At 41.8% G+C, this 19195-nt stretch overlaps 1 pseudogene; it reads right to left on the minus strand.

The window, feature by feature from the left end:
* Nucleotides 1-3612: 3612 nt before the first annotated feature.
* LOC109559026 (large ribosomal subunit protein eL19-like) lies at nucleotides 3613-4204 on the minus strand (annotated as a pseudogene).
* Between the last annotated feature and the right edge of the window lie 14991 nt (nucleotides 4205-19195).

Consider the following 19195-nt stretch of genomic DNA (forward strand, 5'->3'; position numbering starts at 1 on the left):
TGCCACCGCAGGGGACATGGGTTCCATCCCTGGTCTGAGGAAGATTCCACATGTTGCAGAGCAATGGAGCCCATGTGCCACAACTAGTGAGCCCAGATGCCTAGAGCCTGTGCTCCTCAACAAGAGAAGCCACTGCAATTAGAAGCCCCCGCTCGCCACACTAGAGAAAGCCCACATGCAGCAATAAAGACCCAAAATAATTTAAACCAAAATAAAATTAACCAAAAATAAACCAAAAATAAATTTATTTAACCAAAAATAAAATTTTTAAAGGGCTAAACTTTAGAAGTGGATGGCGCAGTGGCTAAGAATTTATCTGCCACCGCAGGGGACATGGGTTCCATCCCTGGTCTGGGGGGAGATTCCACATGTTGCAGAGCAATGGAGCCCACGTGCCACAGCTAGTGAGTCCACATGCCTGGAGCCTGTGCTCCTCAACAAGAGAAGCCATTGCCATGAGAAGCCTGAGCACCGCAACTAGTTGGCCCTGCTCACTGCAACTAGAGAAAGCCCAAGCGAAGCAACGAAGATCCAGCACAGCTAAACTGAATTTTTTCTTAAATCTTTTTTGAAGAAAAAAGTTAAACTTCAAGTAAGACTTATCTTACATATGCTTGAAGTTGGGTATAAAAGTCCTTTCATGATAATGTTGATGATCTTAACAGTTTTTCTTTTGGTTTAATCAGTAATTAAAGCCTAGAGCAGATACTTGACCCCACAATAAACTGATGCTTAGGAAGCAGGTCACCTCGAACTATTCACCCTGTCCTTTCGCTATTGTCATCAAGGATTGAATGGGATCGTATCCTCAATTTGCTTCTAGATTGCTATACTATTCCAAAAAACTATACCCTACTGCCCTTTGGGGTTCTAGGCGGACCTCACAAGAATAGCTCCTCCAGCCATAAGTAGGTACGGGTATGCACATATTTGGGGATGATCAAAGTGCTCTCTCTGTTTTGTTCATTTAAGTTTGAACCTCTGGTGAGGGCTTCTCTTGCCAGTTCTGTTACCAAATCATCAGATCAGACTCATCTGTGTTTTATTTCTCTCCTTGGCCCTTTCTTTGGGATTGAAACTGACTCCTTAACAACTCAGGTGCTTGGAGAGAGCACATCTGGTGGCCCACGTGTTCTTGTTCTCTCTGAGGTGAATGATGAGATGGTGCTGCAAGACGCTTGGAAGCAAATTTCTTCAGAAGGAGCCGAGGCAACCAGGATCCTCTTAGTTTCAGGTCTCAAGAGGTATCTATTGGCAACCCAAGTTGCCAACAGTTTGGGGTGGAGGAGTGCTTTGTTTTAGTAGAAACAGGGTCCAAGAGCAACTTTTCTGAAGATCTTTCCAGTTTTGATAACATGCAATGAAAGCTATCTATTTGTCCTTGTAATTTCAAAAAGATTGCATGATTTGAAATTAGATGTTATTGTAATCTTTCTTCTCCCTGGGCCACTGTGATGGTGGTCAGATCACAATAAATAACTCTGGGACCTCAGTTTCTCCCCATCTATTAAATCGGGATAATAATTCTCATTCAAAGAATTAAGTGCATGTACACAAAGGTGACCTTGGGTATTTGGAAAGGATGGTGACTTGAAAGATCAATGTATATTGATTATAGTTTTCTTTCTCATTCTCCATGAAACTCAGAGCCTGTTATAGGCATTTCACAGTTTCTCCCTCTTGTGGTTGGCAAGTCTGGCCATAAAGCACCTGGAGGCAAAAAACCCCAGGGATGCTGAAGGCAGCGAGTCTTGGTTTCCCTCTTTTTCTTTTTTTAAATTTTTATTGGAGTATAGTTGCTTCACAATGTTGTGTTAGTTTCAGGTGTACAGTAAAGTGAATCAGTTATACACATACATATATCCACTCTTTTTTATATTCTTTTCCCATATAGTTGGTCCCCTCTTCTTAGATTTCAGTTTCCCCAAGTTGGGTTTCTTCAGTACCAGGCAAAAGTATCATCCTAATTAGAAAATGATGTTCTTTGAAAACCATCTACAAGCTAAATATTAATAATGAGAAACCCTGTTCCAGCCCGCCTTCCAGGATGGATTTATTAGTTTGAGATCTTCTTAGGTCACCAGGATGAAAAAGCAGCTCAGGAACAACCCTGGTGTTTAGCCGAAGTTGGTACACAGGAACATAGAGGCTCCTGTGTGTCTTAACCTTCACTGAAGAGAAATGAGGTGAAGGGATGAATATCCACCTTGAATCCTGAAGTAGAACATGTAAGAGGAGTACTGGGGTGTTATCCTGGTCCTCCGAGTTTTGAGCGGTGAAATTCTCTCTTAGTTGAGCCATATCTAAAAAGCTGCACTTTCCAACGTATATTCTTAGGACAAGTTCTTGGAGGGCTTGGTGTTGACACCATTTGATGAGGAAAAACTAAAGCATGGCAATAGTTTTTTAGTGCCCAAGCATTCCTTAAAATGTCTATTATTGACCATTTACCTCAAGACACTGTGATAGGACATTGTGACCAAAGTAGCCACTCTAGAGGTGGCAGAAGATATAATGGGTAGGACTCTCATCGCAAATGCTTGGCTTCTCCTGTTAGTATATTACTTAGAGAGAGTTTATTCCCACTTCCTTCTCCCCCGCATCCCAAAAGAACTTCCTTTCATCTTTTGAATAAGTGCTGTGGCAGGCAGAATTTCTTAAATGACCCCCTAAAAATAATCCCCAGAACCTGTGAATTTGATTAGCTATTGCACCTGTGGTAATGTTTGTTTGTTTGTTTTTTAACTTGGCTCATAGAGCAGATACTTTATTGAAAAATTTATTGGTTATTACTACCAGATAAGAGGCAAGATAAAACCTACTTCTCATTTGCAAAAAGAGTATAAAGTCAGCTCAAAATGGCTGTGACAAGTGTGTATGTTAGGTGCTTTTATTCCAACTCTTGCCAAGAAAGATTTTTTTTTTTCTTTGGACCACTTTTGATGGTTATAAACTGAAAAACAAAACAGGAAACAGTACTGATAAGGACAGGAAAGAAAAATAGGTTTAGAAATAAAAATAGGGATACTCCAAATGATGGCTTCAGTTCTGTCTCAATAAGGCTGTCTAAAGACAGCTCGGGCAGCAGGTAGCAGTTCAGGTCAATCATACCTTCTGGAGTGGTGGTGGTTCAGTCCCCACTGGCCTGGAGTTCTAAGGCAGCAGACTGCAACCTTGAACCTCAGTGCAGTTGAGGAGTGCAAGCATATTATTTTCTGTTGTTTTTAAATAATGTGACAACTCCCAATTGAATAATAACCAACATCTGAGGCCGCGTCTGAGATCCCACTCATACTCTGCTGTAAAGGGCAGTTTTGAAGCACAGTATCTGAAAGTTGGATAGAAGTCATTCCTCTCCTCCCTTCAAAGTAGGCCCCACACTCCATGGATGGAGGGGGCATGAACCTGACCAGAGGCTAAGAGCCAAGGAAGCAACAAAGCAGGAACCCAGAGAAGGGCCTGTATCCCCATCCTCAGTTCCGGTCCAGTACACAGTGAAGACCCAGCAGGCAGCCAGAGACTTTGGAAGCAGAGAGGTAGGCTTGTTTTTTATTGAATGAGTGATCTATGCAGTTGCCAAAGCCACTATGTACAGAGAAGAGGCGGGGAATTTTATTTCTTGGTCTCTTCCTCCTTGGACAGAGTCTTAATGATTTCCTCCTCCTTGGCCTGAAGCCGCTCTTCACCACGCTTGCGGGTTTCCTTGGTCTTAGACCTGCAGGCCTCAGCCTGTTCCACCAGAGACTTCTTGCGAGCCTTGTCGCCTTCAGCTTGTGGATATGTTCCATGAGATTCCGTTTGTTTTTGAACACGTTACCCTTCACCTTCAGGTACAGGCTGTGATACATGTGGTGGTCAGTCTTCTTAGATTCACGGTATTGTCTGAGCAGCCGGTGCAGAATTCTCATCCTCTTCATACAGGTTACCTTCTCGGGCATTCAAGTGTTGGCAGTACCCTTTCGCTTACCTATGCCCATATGCCTGCCTTTCCGGCAAGCCAAGGTGTTTTTCCAGCATCAAGCCCGTGAATGGATAGTCACAGGCTTCCGGATGATCAGCCCATCTTTGATCAGCTTCTGGATCTGCTGGCGGGAGTTGGCATTGGCGATTTTGTTAGTCTCATTGGGGTCCAAACAGACCTTCTTTCTGCCACAGCAGAAGACACTGGAGGCAAGCCTCTTCTGAAGCCTGAGCATACTCATGGCTGCGGCCACAGAGGTAAAAGGAAAGCTATTGTAATGTTATATATGGCACAGCTGACTCAGATAGGGAGGTTACCTGCGTGGGCCTGAACTAATCAAGTGGCCCTTAAAAACAATGAGCTTTCTCAGACTAGTGGCAGAAAGAGAAATCAGATTTGAAGAAAGGATTCGATACACTGTTATTATTGGATTTGAAGTTGGAGGGCACCATATGTAAGTGGCTTCTTATATCTGAAATTGACCCCTTAACCAACAGCCAGCAAGAAAATGAGACCTCAGTCCAACAACTGCAAGGAACTGAATTCTGCCAACAGCCTAAATAAGCCTGGGAAGTGGATTCTTCCTACAACCTCTAGATAAGAGCCCAACTCAGTCAACATCTTCCTTGACTTGGGATTTGTGAGACACTAAACAGGAAACATGTACTTCCCAGGTGGCACAGTGATAAAGAACCCGCCTGCCAATGCAGGAGACACAAGAGACGCAGATTCAATCCCTGGGTTGGGAAGATCCCCTGGAGGAGGAAATGGCAACTTGCTCCAGTGTTGTTGCTTGGAAAATTCCATGGACAGAGGAGCCTGGTGGACTACAGTCTGTGAGGTTGCAAAGAGTCAGACATGACTGAGCACACACGAACAGGAAATGTAATCAAACCTGCCTGGATTTTATGATCTACAGAAAGTAAGATAATAACTGGAATTTGTTTTAAACCACTGAGTTTATATAGTTTGTTATGTAGCAATACAAAGGGAACACAAGTGCAGTTTTCCAGTCTGCAAAAGGAGTGAAGTTTCATCCGAATCTTGTGTTGAAAGGAATTCTAAGGTTGACTTATCTGACGTCTGCCTCCTAACTTCATTGACTCTAACCTAGCTCAAGAAGGCAAAACAAGAAAAAATCTTTTAATTTTATTTACTTACTTATTTGCCTATTTATTTATTTTTTGGCAAGACCATGTGGCATGCAGGATCTTAGTTCCCTGCTGCTGCTGCTGCTGAGTCACTTCAGTCGTGTCAGACTCTGTGCGACCCCATAGACAGCCCACCAGGATGCCCCGTCCCTGGGATTCTCCAGGCAAGAACACTGGAGTGGGTTGCCATTTCCTTCTCCAATGCATGAAAGTGAAAAGTGAAAGTGAAGTCGCTCAGTCATGTCCGATCCTCAGTGACCCCATGGACTGCAGCCTTCCAGGCTCCTCCATCCATAGGATTTTCCAGGCAAGAGTACTGGAGTGGGGTGCCATTGCCTTCTCCGCTTAGTTCCCTGACCAGGGATCAAATCTGTGCCCCCTTCAGAGGAAGCATGAAGTCTTAATCACTGGACCACTAAGGAACTCCAGGAATGACATATAAGCAAAAATTGTATGCCTGTAGCTATTTTTACTATAGCTATTTCATTTGTGTGAGGTAAAAACACAAAAGGGAAGGAATTGAAGCACGAGAAGAATTAACCAAAAGTGACTTGAACCCAGGATTGTGGGACTTTCAATCTGGTCAACTGGGGCACAGATTTGATCCCTGGTCAGGGAACTAAGCGGAGAAGGCAATGGCACCCCACTCCAGAAAAAAAAGCCATTTTTTTCTGGTTTTAACAAGTGAGAAAACTAAGACTCAGATTCAAGAATCATGACTTTGTTCTAGAGGTCACCCAGGTGGAAACATAGAACAGAACAGAAACCCATGACCAGAGCTCCTTGCATTATGCCACACCACAAGGTGTGGGGGCCAGGATATCATTGAAGGAGAGGGAAAGATGAATCTGGACAGTTTTTTAGATTTCTCAGTGAAGGAGACTGATCTGTTTTTCTTATAGTTATCATCTCTGTGGTTACCTTGCAGATAGTTAGCATTTGCTTACCCTTGTGTTCATTTTATCCACTGCTGGTAATTTCCTGGCCTTCTGGGTAGGCTCAGTTTAACTGGTTGGCTCAGCTCTTGCCCCAAGATAGATATTTTTTTAACTATTGTGGATTAGAACCTTCTAGGAACTGCGTTGCTGCTTTTAGAGAAACCAATTCTGTAGATCTTACTGGGGAGGGTAGTTGAGGGGTGGTGTTTATACATATGTTGTGGAATGATATCTATGCCTAACAGATTTCCATCCCCATTGCACCCCTAAGGCTTTTCAATCCACTTCTTCCACTATCTGAAGCAAGGACTTTTAAGTTTCCAAAACATAGCTGCAAAGGGTAACAAACACCTAGCCCATAACTCCCTTAACAACAGGAGGATAGTCAGTGGGGATTTAGCTCAGGTAAAATCTGTACAATGCAAAAACTCATAAAATTTTCAAAAACAGCTTAGCCTATGGACTTGACCAGATTGAAAGTCCCACAATCCTGGGTTCAAGTCACTTTTGGTTAATTCTTCTTGTGCTTCAATTCCTTCCCTTTTGTGAAATGAGAGGCACATTTTCTTGAGATGTGCCTCCTAGAGATGACATAGAAATAAATGAAATTAGATTTTAAAATTCTTGCTGGAGGAAATTTCCCTGGTGGTCCAGTGGGTATAACTCTGCGTCCCCAATGCAGGGGACCTGGGTTTGATCCCTGATCAGGGAACTAGATCCCACTTTCCAAGACTAGGAGTTTACATTGCTGTAACTAAAGATCAAAGATCCTTCGTACCACACCTAAAACCCAGGACAGCCAAATTAAAAAAAAAAAAAAAAAAATTCTTGCTGGAGACCTAGATCTTGTAAATTGTCTTTATCTCTTCTGTTTCTTAGTTACCAATTTACCAGGAGTAATTTAACACTAGGACTCTCTGCCAGGGCTAAAATTAGACTCCACCACTCTGGGGCTTCCTTTTCTCCTTCTTGCTTTTGTTTTGGGAGCTGGAGGGAAACATATGTGCTGCTGGAGTTAGTAAACTAAAGACCACAGAAAACTTTTCCTGCTAAAAAAACATTGTTTTCATCCTACCCACCTTAATATCCTTTTAAAGAAAGAACCCAAGTCTGCCCTGGATTTTGTCTATTTGATTCACTCCTAGATATGGACCTGGGAAAGCCTAGGAATCCCTGGGGAGTGAGAGAGAGAGGATAAACAGAATTGGAATGGAGACAAGTTAGGCTCTTGATTGCTCCAGCCAGCCTCCCTTTCCCAGCCAGACAGGCTTTCTGCCACCAAAACTGTAAGGTTCTCTGTCACGTCACCAAAGGGTCTGGAGTTACTCCTGTGGCCTGACATCTTTTCTGAGGGTGGAAGGCTTCAGGTATCAGACACCTTTCTTGTCCAGGGGTCTAGGGAAAAGGATCAGGCAAGGAGGGAGTCAATCTTTTCCAACTGTAACCTAGAGAGAAACGGAACAAATTCTTCACCAGGGAAGACTGTGTAAACAGTGCCTTTGGCTGGAGCCAAGGAGTTGGGGAAGCAAAGAAAGGGATCTTTGTTCTCCCCTACCCCAGCCAGAGCACAATCGTAGAGCTGGGATTGTTTGCTTTGGCAAGAGACTCCCTGCTTGAAAGGACTAGGCGTTCCAGAGACTGGTGAGGCCTCTGTTAGGTTTCCCTTATGGAGCTGAGAAGAGGACAACCCCCAGCCTAAATCTTTTACCTAAGGAAGTGAGCTGGGAAACCTGGAGGCTTAAGGCATCTGGCCCATTCTTCTCCAGCTTTGTTCGCTTCTTTCCTTCCCAACATTACCACAGCATAGGATGTTAGTTAACCTCAACCTTCCTGCCTTTGAAGGTGTTTTTGGTTCTTGTACTAGTGTTCTGTCCCCAAAGAAGCTACATTTTCACAGAATGCAAGACAATCCCAGGACTCCTTTCTAAGGAGTCCAACAGGAAATAGGGATTCTGAGATCATTTTCTCCAACCTGTTCCTCTTAGGTTGTATTGCACATGACTCTTATAGTTGTAGTCAGTCTTTCCCAAAATGTCCAGAAATGTCCCATTTTCCTTAGATAGCATTGTTGTTGTTCAGTCGCTCAGTCATGTCCAACTCTTTGCAACCCCAAGAACTGTAGCCCACCAGACTTCTCTGTCCATGGGTTTTCCCAGGTGATGATAGGAGTGGGTTGCTATTTCTTTCTCCAGGGGATCTTCCCCATCCAGGGATAAAACTTGTGTCTCCGTGTCTCTTGCACTACAGGCGGATTCTTTACCACTGAGCCACCAGGGATGCCCAATGGGTAGCATTGAAAGAAATCTTAGCTGCTCAATCGTGTCCAACTCTTTGTGACTCTGTGGACTGTAGCCTGCCAGGCACCTCTGTCCATGGGGATTCTCCAGGCAAGAGTACTGGAATGGGTTGTCATGCCCTTCTCCAGGGGATCTTTCCAGCCCAGTGATTGAACCCAGGTCTCCTGCATTGCAGGCAGATTCTTTACCATCTGAGCCACCAGGGAAGCCCAAGAATACTAAAGTGAGTAGCCTATTCCTTCTTCAGGGGACCTTCCCAGGAATCAAACCAAGGTCTCCTGCATTGCCAGCGGATAGCATTAGTGTCTCACAAATGTAAAATAGTATTTATGCAGTGCCAGATGTTCTACAAATCCCATATCATTTCATCTCTGTGACCATTTTATCAGGTAGATACAATTGCCTCCATTTTACAGATTAGGATACTGGAGATTAGCAAAATAAAATAATTTGCCTAAGTCACACAGATGGTGTATTAGTTTACTAGGGCTGCCATAACAAAATACCTTAAACTGAGTGGCATGACAGAAATGTATTCTCTCACGTTCTGAAGGCTAGAAGTCTAAGATCCGGGTGTTGGCAGAGTCAGTTCCTTCCGAGGACTATGAGGCAGAGTCTGTTCCATGCCTCTCCCCTCTCTTCTAGTGGTTTGCTGGTAATTTTTGGCATTCTTTGACCTGTAGATCTATGCTTTCATATTTAGGTGGCATGTCTGTAACCAAATTTCCCCTTTTTTTATAAGGACACCAGTCATATTGAATTAGGAGTCTGCGTTACTCCAGTATGAGCTTATCTTAACTAATTACATCTACAATAACTCTATTGACCAAAAAGGGCACCTGTGAGATACTGGGGGTTAGGACTTTGACATATGAATTTGGAGGGGGACACAGTTCAAGCCGTAGTAGATGGTAACTTGCTATGCCAAGATTTGAACTTGAGTCCCTCTGATTCCAAAGTCATTTGTGTTCTTTCTGCTGTACTATGCTGCCTCCTAAAAATCAGAAAGTTACTCGTAATGTCTGCTGCTTTCCGTTATCTCTCATCTTCAATCCAAACTCTATATGGCTGTTCTCTAACGTGTAGATTTGATCAATCATTCTCTTACTTAAACATCTTTTAGTGACTCCCAGTGACTAACTGGATAAGGACCAGACATTTTATGGTGATAGAGAGGGCCTTTCTTTCATGCCTGTCTTTTCAGTCTACTTTCTCATCATTCTCTCTTCCTATCCAATCACCATAAACTCCAACCATACTGACCTATTTGCAGTTTCTCAAATACGTTATGCTTATACACTCCTTCAGTTCTTGATTTCATTCATCACCTCTCCCAATATATCCCTTTTTGCAGTTATCATCATTTCAACTATTCAGACAAAAAAAAAAACAAAACTGTAGGCTAATTTTATTTTTAAATATTTTTTTTGGCTGCACTGCACTGCATGTGGGATTTTAGCTCCCCATCCAGGCATCAAACCCGTGCCCCCTGCACTGAGAGTGTGGAGTCTTAACCACTGGACTGCCAGGGAAGTTAGGCTCATCTTTGATTCCTCTACTTCCTTCACTCTATACATCCATATCCACTGTCACCACCCTCGTCTCAGTCACCACCCTCTCTTACTTGTACTACCAAATGACCTCCTAACGGTCTCCCTGCCTTCATTCTTGACCACTCCATAGTGAAACGATTACTGAAAGTGAAATTGGTATTGTGATTTGTATTCTTTGGGATTTGTAATCACTGTTCTGAAATTGTGATTCATATTCTTCTGAATAAAACCACCAGTGGCTTACCATTAGACTTGGAATCAAATCTGAAGTCGTCAAAATGCCTGGTAAGTTTTTACAAGATCTTGTCTCTATCTACCTCTCCAACTTTACCTCAGATTACTCCTCTCATCTCAATAATCTATTTACAATTGTGTAACAAATTACCCCAGACTTACTGGCTTAAAACAACAAATATTTATTATCTCAGTTTCTGTGGATCAGGAATTCAGAACTGGCTTGGCTAGTTGCTTTTGGCTCAGGATTTCTCATGAGGTTGCAGACAAGAAATTGGCCAGAGCTGTAGCCCCTGTTGACTCAAGGATTGAGGTTCAAAGATCTAACTCCAAGATGTCTCACCTAAATGGTTGTTGGCAAAAGAAGTCACACACTGTCACTCTGCCATCATCTGTTTCTTAGCAGTGTGTCACTAAGTCAATGCAGACTACACCAAAGGAGAGTAGAATTAGGCTCTACCTTTTGAAGTGAGGCATGTCAAAGAATTTGTAGGTAATCAATTCTCAGCCTTCTGACTAAGATCAAGTATAGAATTTGTGGAAACATTTTAAAACTGCACTTATTCCTATAGGTGATTATTTTTTAATTCAGACCTAGTGAGGAATTTATGTACAATCAAGTTCAGCATTTTTAAATGTGCTGAGTTTTGGTGATGTGTATAGTAATAGAATCACTGCAGTTGAGATGTGTGCATTTCTATGACCTCAGCATCTTCTTTTATGCCTCTCTGTAGTCATTCCCCTCCACCACCACCACCACAACCTCAAGCAACCACCGAGTTGATTCTTGTCCCTATGGTTTGTCTTTTCCAGAATGCCACTAAATGCTATCATGCAGTATGTAGGGTTTTGTGTCTGTCTGCTTTCCCTTCACGAAATGCTTTTGAGATTCATCCGTGTTGTTGCATGTATTGTTCCTTTTTGTTGCTGAGTAGTATTTCATTATACAGATGTACTATAATTAATGTATATATTCACCAGCTGATAGCCATCTAGGTAATTTCCAGTTTTGAGCTATTATAATAAAGCTGCCACAGGCACTCATGTACAAGTCTTTATGTAGGCATAAGATGCTTACTCCTTGGAAGGAAAGTTAGGACCAACCTAGATAGCATATTCAAAAGCAGAGACATTACTTTGCCAACAAAGGTTCGTCTAGTCAAGGCTATGGTTTTTCCTGTGATCATGTATGGATGTGAGAGTTGGACTGTGAAGAAGGCTGAGCGCCGAAGAATTGATGCTTTTGAACTGTGGTGTTGGAGAAGACTCTTGAGAGTCCCTTGGACTGCAAGGAGATCCAACCAGTCCATTCTGAAGGAGATCGGCCCTGGGATTTCTTTAGAAGGAATGATGCTAAAGCTGAAACTCCAGTACTTTGGCCACCTCATGCGAAGAGTTGACTCGTTGGAAAAGACTCTGATGCTGGGAGGGATTGGGGGCAAGAGGAGAAGGGGACGACAGAGGATGAGATGGCTGGATGGCATCACTGACTCGATGGACGTGAGTCTCAGTGAACTCTGGGAGTTGGTGATGGACAGGGAGGCCTGGCGTGCTGCGATTCATGGGTCGAAAAGAGTCAGACACGACTGAGTGACTGATCTGATCTGATCTGATGGGTAAATAACCAGAAGTGGGATTTCTGGGTTATATGGTGAGTGTTTGTGGAACTTTATACTGCTGCTGCTACTGCTGCTAAGTCGCTTCAGTCGTGTCCGACTCTGTGCGACCCCATAGACGGCAGCCCACCAGGCTCCCCCGTCCCTGGGATTCTCCAGGCAAGAACACTGGAGTGGGTTGCCATTTCCTTCTCCAATGCATGAAAGTGAAAAGTGAAAGGGAAGTCGCTCAGTCGTGTCCGACTCTTAGCGACCCCATGGACTGCTGCCTACCAGGCTCCTCCGTCCATGGGATTTTCCAGGCAAGAGTACTGGAGTGGGGTGCCATTGCCTTCTCTGGTAGAACTTTATAAGAAACTGCCAAACTGTTTTCCAAAGGGAGTATGTCATTTTACACTCCTGTCAGCAGTGTGTGAGAGTTCCAGTGGCTCCTCACCCTCCCCAGCATTTTGTATTATCTGTTTTTAATTTTAGCCATTCTAATGGGTATATGGTAATATGGCACAGTGGTTTAATTTGCATTTCCATAAAGTCTAATGATGTTCAGCATCTTTTTATATATTTGTTGGGTGAAATGTCTATTCAAACCTTTTGCCCATTTTAAAAGTTAGACTGTTTTCTTCTAAGTTGTGAGAGTTGTTTTTGTATTCTGGATAGCAGTCTTTATCAGGTATATGTTTTTCATACATTTTCTCCCCATCCATGGCTGTGTTTTTCATATTTTAAATAGGATCTTTTGGAAGACAGAAGTTTTTAATTTTGATGAAGTCCAAATTTATCAATTTTTTAATGGCTTGTGGCATTTGTGCCCTAGATAAGAAATCTCTGCTTAACCCAAAATTATAAAGACTTTCAGTTATATTTTCTCATAGAAGTTTTATAGTTCTGGGTTTCATAATTAGGTCTATATCCATTTCAAGTTGACGTTTTTATGTGGTGCAAGGTATGAGTTGTAAATTCTGCATCATGTGGGATCTTTCGTTGTGGCTCACAGACTCTCTAGTGGTGTGGCCCAGGCTTCTCTAGCTGTGGTGCACAGGCTTAGTTGCTCCACAGTATGTGGGATCTTAGTTCCCAAACCAAGGATTGAACCTGAGTACCCTGCATTGCAAGGCAGATTCTTAACCCCTGGACCACCAGAAACTCCCTATAGTAAATCTCTAAATCAGGTTGTGTGAGTCCTCTAACTTCGTTTTCTTTTTCAAAAGTGTTTTGGCTATTCCAGGTCTTGTTACCAGCAACTCTTGCATTTGAGTGCCCCTCCCTCTCCCCATCTTTTCACGTCTGACTCCTCCTTGTCATTCAATCCTCACCTTAAATGTTTTCTCCTCAGAAAGACCTTCTCTTACCATTTTCAGTTTAGAGTGGACACACACTCATACACACACTCATTACCCTGCTCGGTGCCCCCACCACTTGAGTGTAAGCTCCACGAAAGCCTAGCTCTCCCCCTACTCGTTTATCACTGTATCTTCAGAATTTAGAACAGTACCTGCCATAATACAGATCCTTGATAAATACTTATTCAGTGAAGGAATTAAGTCCTTTGAATATGTCTAATCCTCCACCCTCCAAATCTCATATTTATCCACTAAAATATCTCAGTCAAAAGCCCAAGTTCGTGAACTCACTCTAGAGTTTGTTGTCCCTCTTTTTGTCTGTATATACATTTATTATAGTACTTACTATTCATACTGTCATTATATACGTACATGTCAGTCTTGGCCACAAGACTGTAACCACCTATGATATAGTAGCCACTCAATAAATTTTTTTTTAATGGATGAATGAATGAAAGAAATATCCTACATTATGGGTTATCTTACAGTTTATCTTTCTACAAGGTGCATGCTAAATCTCTTGGGGCAACTTAAAAACTGAAAAATACACATACACAAAATTTGAAAATAAAAATACCATAAAGGACCACTCTTACTATCAGATGTAAGTCATAAAAACCAACATTTACCAAGTACTTATTATGTGCCAAACAGGAGCAGACCCAGATGAGTAGGGCCTGAAGTTTATACAATTTGGGGATTCTCTTTAAGAAAAAGAAAAAAATTAGAAATATAAAATTAATTGCAGGGCCATAGAGGTAGCCTGTGCAAGTGAGATTCCCTGAAACTTAAATATCTTTAGTTTTCAAGGCAAATCCACCTCTAGTGCCAGACACTGCTTTAAGGGTATTGCTTAATCTGCAACCCTGTTATATAGAATTTCCATTTTAGAAATGAAGATGTTAAGGCCTAAAGAGGCTGAGCAGTTTTTGCAAGCTCCCACTACTGGTAAATATGAGAAGGCAGATTGGAAGCCAGTGTGGGTTCAGAGCCCATGCTCTTTTGCACTGCTGCCTTCCTGAATCAGTGTGAAATATTTATCATCCATTATTGGTTCAGATCTGACATCTCCCATCTAAGATAATTCTCAAATCTTACAACTGACTCAGTATAACAAAAGCTGCAGAGCATGGCTTATCTATAAGTGTCTGAGGCATATTCTTCAGCTAGAATAGAAGCCTGTACTTCAGAGCTTAGTCAAAGATGAAAGAGTAATACTGAATGGTAGGTCTCTTGGATCCAACTATTCTATTTTTTTTGTCTCCTTAATTTGCATATGTGGTTATCTGAAACATAGTTCTTTAGGCTATAACTATGTAAATCATTAAAAATATCATGGACACAGATTAACCATACGCAGTTTAATAAAACCTCATTTTCTTTTGGTCACAAGTAAAAGAGCAGCCATCAATACTCCTGTGAATGACAATCCGCAATCAAAATGATTGGAGGCTTTTTTCCCCTTAGTTAAAAAATAATTATGAGCCTGCTATCTTCTTACTTTCCTTCCTTTCTTCTTCCTTCCTTTCTTCTTCCTTCCTTCCTGAGTAATTCAGCCTAAAAGCCTTTAGGTGGGGAATGTAGGAGTCCAGCTAGAAAGAGTAGCAGCAGTGGCTCATGCAGTATGTTAGAGCCTGAAGAGGGTAAAGAGGGTTCCGATTCCATGTTTGGAAACCACGGTGGGAGTCTGGCATGGAGCACTGGAGCTTAAGCAGGCATCTGTGGTCAGGGAGAGGGAGCGGCAGCAACAGAAAATTGGTTATATATAAGTGGGATTGTTCAAATAAATATATTGAGGACAAAGGGAGCCAGGTTTCTTCTGCCAGATAAAAGGTTCAACTGTGGAAAAAAAATCAGAATGAACCCTGTAACATTAGGTTAGAATTAGAGGTATTTGGGTAAAATGTATATACAAAAAATATTCCCAGATGGCTCTAGTGGTAAAGAACCCACCTGCCAGTGCAGGAAACATTAGAGACACCAGTTAGATCCCTGGGTCAGGAAGATCCCCTGGAGGTAGGGCAAGGCAACCCACTCCAGTATTCTTGCCTGGGGAATCCCATGGACAGGGGAGCCTAATGGGCTGCAGTCCATCGGGTTGCAAAGAGTTGAACACGACTGAAGCAATTTGTTTTTATTCTTTTTCAACTGAAGCAATTTAGCAGGCACACACATACACACATTTCCCCCTAATTCAGTTCACTGAGAGGACTTGGGAATAGTGATACCCCAAAACATTGATCTATGGTTTCTAAATACTAATTCTCCACTGAAAAGAACCATTGCTCCATGGGAAAATGGTTGTTTCAGGGTCTGGGGAGGGAACTACAAGATGAACCTGAAATATACGGTTGTGCCAGGACAAAGTGCAGAATGCTCAAATAATGATGGGGACATGTCACTTATAAAAGCAGTCACAGATGTGGTGTACAGCATAGGGAGTAGTCAATAATGTACTGTAATAACTTTGTATGGTAACAGACGGCAGCTAGACTTACCATGGTGATCATTTTGCAGTGTACAAAAATATCAAATCACTATGTTGCACACCTCTAATATAAAATTGTGAGTCAATTATATTTCCAAAAAATGATGGGTGCATCATTTCAAAAGGACATAAACGAGAGCTTTAAAGCAACTATTCCAAATTAAAAAAAGTAAAAAAAAAAAAAAAGCTTAAAGGGGCTCCCACTGGCCAAATCTGTGATAATTTGAACATCAAACTAAATAATAACAGTAAAAGATTATAATCCACTGAATAAAACAGGAATCTGTGAGTCATTCTGATAGGAATAATTAATAAATAGAAGGGAAGAAGAAAAAGGTTTTCTCAGTAAAATGACAACTAATTAATGTAGAAGCAATGATGGACTTAGAAAATGCCATTTAGAAGCCATCAGAAATAATTAGGCCACAAAACACCAATGAATACTAAAACAAATGAAAATTTGATGAGGGGTAGGATATTTCCATACTCTCAAAGTACTTTCCCACACAATACTCATTAACTAAAAAAGGGAAAAGAATAATTTTACAGTGGAGAAATCTGAAGACATCACCATAAGGGATGAAAGTTAGTAACATTACCATTAATGGGACAAATCAAAATAATATACAGGCTTGAGAATGCAGTTAGAACATCACTTCCGTTGTAATTCCTGACAAAAATGCATAATCTGAATAGAATCATGAGGAAATATCAGACATACTTGATTGAAGAACATTCTACAAAAAACTATCCTATAATCTTTAAAAGTGTCAAGATCATGAAAATCAAGAAAAGACCAGGACAAATTCCATATTGAAAGAGAATGAATGCAACACATTACCCTTTTGCACTGTGCTACCTCAGCAACACACACACAAAAAAGGGAATCCTTTTGCACTGAGGAATATTTTTTGGACAACTGGCAAAACTTGAGCAGGGCCTGTGGGTTATATGGTAGTAGTATATCAAATATCAATTTCCAGATTCTGATGGCTCTATTGTGGTTGTGTAGGAGAATGCCCTACTTGATAGAAATCAGACACTAAAGTATTCAGAGCTGATGAGACATCATGTCTCAAAGGCGGGGGAAAAGTTATTTGTACTGTTCTTGTGTTTTTCCTTTAATTTTGACATTTAATTTAGAACATCACTTCCTTTACTATTTAATTTAGAACATCATTTCCTTTACTATTCTTGTGTTTTTCCTTTAATTTTAACATTTAATTTAGAACATCACTTTTGAAGATTATAGTATAGTTTTTTGTAGAATGTTCCACAATCAAGTAGGTCTGATATTTCCTCATGGTTCTATTCAGATTATGCATTTTTGTCAGGAATTACAATGTAAGTGATGTTCTAAATGTCCTTTGAATTTGACATTTAATTTCAAATGTGAATCATTTGAAATATATAGAAATGTACCAAGAATTATAGAGACGTCTGCTTTCACCAGGCTTTCTTGGTGGCTCAGCTGGTAAAAGAATCTGCCTGCAATGTGAGAGACCTGGGTTTGATCCCTGGGTTGGGAAGATCCCCTGGAGAAGGGAAAGGCTACCCACTCCAGTATTCTGGCCTGGAGAATTCCATGGACTGTATAGTCCATGGGGTTGCAAAGAGTCAGACACGACTGAGCGACTTTCACTTTTCACTGTTCTCACCACTTGTATTCAGTATCATATTCAAGATTCTAGTTGGTGCATAAAGAAAAAGAAATAACAAGCATACATTTTAGAAAAAAAGTAAAACTGTCATTTTGCATAGGTAACATGATTACTTTTACAGAAAATTCTAGACTCTACTAAAAAAACACTAGACTTAAGAATTTAGTGAGGTTCACAGGATACAAGATCAACATGCAAAAATCAACTGTTCTTACATTGGATTGGCCAAAAGTTCACTCGGTTTTTTCCATAAGACCTTTTTGGCCAACCCAAGACATTAGCAAAAATAATCAGATGTTGCCACCCAGCAGACTATAATTGAGTCTCACTGTTCTATCAACCAACTGCTTTTAGATGGTAGAGAACATGGTAAGACCAGTGAATTCCATGAGCATGGACCCACTGCTGCACTTATTCTGCTGTGAAATGAGTTCCTTGATCAGAAGCAATACTGTATGGAATCCCACAACAGTGGATTAAACATTCCATAAATCCATGGATGGTAGCTTGGGCAGAAGCATTGTGTGCAAGGAAGGAAAAATTCATATCCAGAGTATCTATTCCAGTAAAAACAAAATGCTGCCCCTTCCATTGTCCAGGGTATTCAACCTGCCACCAGGTATCTGGCTGATCACCCTGAGGAATGGTCCCAAAACGGGTGCTTAGCAGTGGCCATAGTCAGGTTGGCTTTAGTGAATGGAAGTCCATGTTGTTGAACCCATGCATAACCTCCATCCCTGCCACCATGGCCACTTTGTTCATGAGCCCACTGAGTAATTACAGGAGCAGCTTGGGAAGGAGGCTGACCGATATCCACAGAATTATTAAAATCCTTCTCTGCTGAGGTCATCCTTTGGTGACCTTTCACAATGTACACAGATATTCCAACTTTTTTCCTGCCTATTCAAAGAAGTCTGAATACATAACTTTGTTTTTCTTTCTTTCTTTCTTTGTTGTTGTTTTAATTTTTTTGATTGGGCCACATGGCTTGTAGGATCTTTAGTTCCCTGGCCAGGGATTGAACCCAGGCCCACGGCAGTGAAAGCACTGAGTCCTAACCACTGGACTTCCAGGGATTTCCCTGTGTACATACTTCTTCCCTAAATTTCCTTGTCCCCAATTTTCCACTTATGTTCTTTCCAAGTCCCTGACCTCCTGGCCAAACCATTAACCACAGCCCATAAATCGGTATATAATCACATGCCTGGCCATTTCTTCTTTCAAGCATAGTGAGCAACCAGGTGTACTGCTTTGAGTTCTGCCCCCTGGGAGGATTTCCCTTCTCCAATGTCCTTCAAAAATACTCCTGAAAAGGGCTGTAATACTGCAGCTGTCTACTGCAGCCTAATACCTGCACATCACATAGAACTGTCTGTAAACCAGGCCTACATCTCTTCCTTTGTCAAGTGATCACAGGGTACTCTGGATGAGGCCATAGTTTCAGGCTGGGAGAGAGATGGCAGTGTAGCAGGAGTGGGGATCAGGGGCATTTGGGCCATTTCATATAACTTACTGTGCCCTCAAGGCCTGGTCAAGCCCAATCTCATATCTACTACTTCCATCTGACAATAGAGTACTGCTCTGCACACACAACTTTCTCACTTAGTGGGCCAGATAACACCCAGTTCATGAGGCTGGGCAGCTGAGGTTACATGGTAACTTGGTTGCTCAGTGATAAGGATTCAGTTTCTGGAAAGGTCCAATAGCAGACCAAAAACTTTCTCAAAAGGAGAGGATTTATCTGCAGAGATGGCAGGGTTTTGCTCCAAAATTCTAAGGTGCTATGATGCAATTCACCAAGAGGAGCCTGCCAAAAACTCCAAAGAGCATATACACAACTCACATCAAGCACCGTTGGGTCTGCTAGATCATGTGGCCAAGTGCGAGAGCAGCTTGCACAAGACCTGTTGCAGAGCCTTCTTGTGTTCTGGGCCCCTCCCTCCAAACTAGCAACTT

This window comes from Bos indicus, chromosome 5 (assembly GCF_029378745.1).
Source record: "Bos indicus isolate NIAB-ARS_2022 breed Sahiwal x Tharparkar chromosome 5, NIAB-ARS_B.indTharparkar_mat_pri_1.0, whole genome shotgun sequence".
Classification (NCBI taxonomy): Eukaryota; Metazoa; Chordata; class Mammalia; order Artiodactyla; family Bovidae; genus Bos; species Bos indicus.